Here is a 2,504-nt window from a genome sequence, read left to right on the forward strand (position 1 = left end):
TTCACTATGTGATTTAAAGGCACAGATTCATTTCTTGTGCTGCAGGCTTTATTTTTCTCAATTTTTTCTTTACTTCCTTTTGAGCTTTTCTTTTCAATAGCATATTTATACCTTTCTTTGGTTTAGCCTTCTCAGAGACAAGAAAAGAAAAAAATGCAGCAGTTCTACTCTCTCATCACATGGAGCCAGCTCATGCCTAGTGCTCTTTGAATTTTAGTTTTCTACTGGAATTCACAAATTCATTCTGAATATGGTACCAAGTATCATCATACAGATAAGAGTAGGACAGAAAATCAAAATGCAGAGGCTGCATTTCTCCAACAGCAACCATCATTCCTGCTACGTGGATTTCTCATATGTTATTAACGAGATTGTCTCATTGATAATTTGTCTTTCCCCACTAGCCTGAGAACTGAACGGAGTGAGGTTAGAACTAGCTGGTTTTCACACTCTGCTCCAAATACTGGAGACTCCATAGCCAAGGGCCACCAGTCTGGGGGTGACAACAGCAGGTTGTCAGGCCAAGATTTATGCTCTAAAAAAGAAAAAAAAAACACTACTGGGGCTATGCCTTATTTCACATGGTTAGCTTGTGAAGTATCTCACATAGTATCTTGAATATAACACAAGCTCAGTCTGAATAAATGTTAATTGCTTACTGTGTATTTGTCTTGCATTTCTTGCTATTTTCCTACAATCATGTCCCGCTTTGCACAAGAACTGTTACATAGAACAAAATGTTACATGGTAAACTGAACTTTTAGTCATTTTATAAGAATCCTTTTGTAAAAGTTAATTATTAATTTCTAATTTCTAATTCATATAAATTTGGTTTTTCATATTCAGTATGCTTAAAGTACACATCTACTAACATGTTAGGGAGAATGGAAATAAAATACATCATCATTATAGAGAGAAATGAGTCAAATAAGATTAAATCTCTTTGTGAATAACTGCTCTGTCCTAGGCATTTGTATAGTCCTTAAAATCCCTAACTAGTCACATATCGGGCACTTGCTCATTCACGTTCCCAAGAATCTGGATTCACCCTCATTACATATCACAGGCACTTGCACTTCAGGCCCTTGCCAAATTGTACAGACTTGATCTTGACTGATGCCCAATTCCTACCAAAGGCCTATTATTTTCCTTCATTATTTATTTTTTTTAATTGACAAAAATTGTATGTATTTATGGTATTCAACATAATGTTTTGAAATATTTATACATTTAGGAAATGGCTAAACCAAGCTAACTAACATATGCATTACCTCACATACTTACCATCTACTGTAGCGAGAACCCTTAAAATCGACTTTCTTAGCCATTTCTAAGTTTTACAATACATTGATTACAATACATTCTTATTACTTATAGTCAGCATATTGTACAATAGATCTCTTGAACATATTCCTTCTAACTGAAATTTTGTACCCTTTGACCAATGTCTTCCCAACCCCCACCCCAGCCCCTGCTTCTATGAGCTGAACCTTTCTAGATTTCACACATAAGTGAGATCATTCGGTATTTTTCTTTGCTTGGCTTATTTCACTTAAGATAAGGTCTTCAAGGTTCATCCACGTTGTTGCATATTACAGGATTATTCGTAAAAGTTATATTTATGGAAAATGGAATGACAGGCAATCCACTCATTTCTGTAAAATCTATTTAGGTCATACACTGAATTAAGCTAGAGCACTGGAAAAATGCATACTTGGATCTTACTACCTAGTCCCACATACCATTACACTTTGATTTCACGCTGTAAACTTTCATCGAAGGCTACGACAGTGAAGAGTTTTACGAAAGCCTCTCTCGCAGTTGGCATACAAATGACACTGAGGACTATGTAGAACTGCATATGGGGAATTTCTTATAGAATAGGACTGTGATTATCTCACCTTGAAAAAGATGAAATGAGAGACATGCTGAGTGTTTTCGCTTAGATGTTAAGAATATTTACATAAGCCCCACAGTGCATTACAGATAACTTTGTACTGGTTATTGACACCTGGCCATAAGAACATTTTGTATTTTGCTATTGCTAAACTTGCTCTCCCTAAGCAAGATAAAACAGATAAGTTAATAATGAATAATTGAGAAGACCCCATCCATCACAGTGGGTCTCAGGAATGAGTGCACCAAGGTGCATGTCAAGGGTGCAGTCTTGAAGGAGGTGGGCCTTGATTTGAAGGACAGACAGCAAGGGGGCAGATGGAGAGAAAACTGTGGAGGACTTCCTGCTTCTTATGCTGTTGGACTTAACTTGAGCTTGGCAGTGATTGGGCCATAGTCATCCATGTGGAACTTAATCTATCCTATGGAACTTCATCTGTCCCACGGAAGAATACCAGGACTTGAAAGAGTCCTGTTCCAGGGCCAGCAGTGGGACCACAGGCCAGAAGGTGAAACTTTACCACATATCTCTTTATCTTTGCTGTACAATAAATAGAACTATATATATATATATATATATATATATATATATATATATTCAAGTGCTA

At 36.6% G+C, this 2,504-nt stretch overlaps 1 protein-coding gene across 1 annotated transcript in view; it reads right to left on the bottom strand.

Moving 5' to 3' along the window:
• Positions 1-2,504, bottom strand: part of LOC103603374 (doublecortin domain-containing protein 2-like) — a 5,008-nt gene that overhangs the window by 894 nt on the left and 1,610 nt on the right. The gene's annotated exons all lie outside the window — the stretch shown is intronic.

Source organism: Galeopterus variegatus, unplaced genomic scaffold (assembly GCF_000696425.1).
Source record: "Galeopterus variegatus unplaced genomic scaffold, G_variegatus-3.0.2 Scaffold4575, whole genome shotgun sequence".
In the NCBI taxonomy this organism is placed as follows: Eukaryota; Metazoa; Chordata; class Mammalia; order Dermoptera; family Cynocephalidae; genus Galeopterus; species Galeopterus variegatus.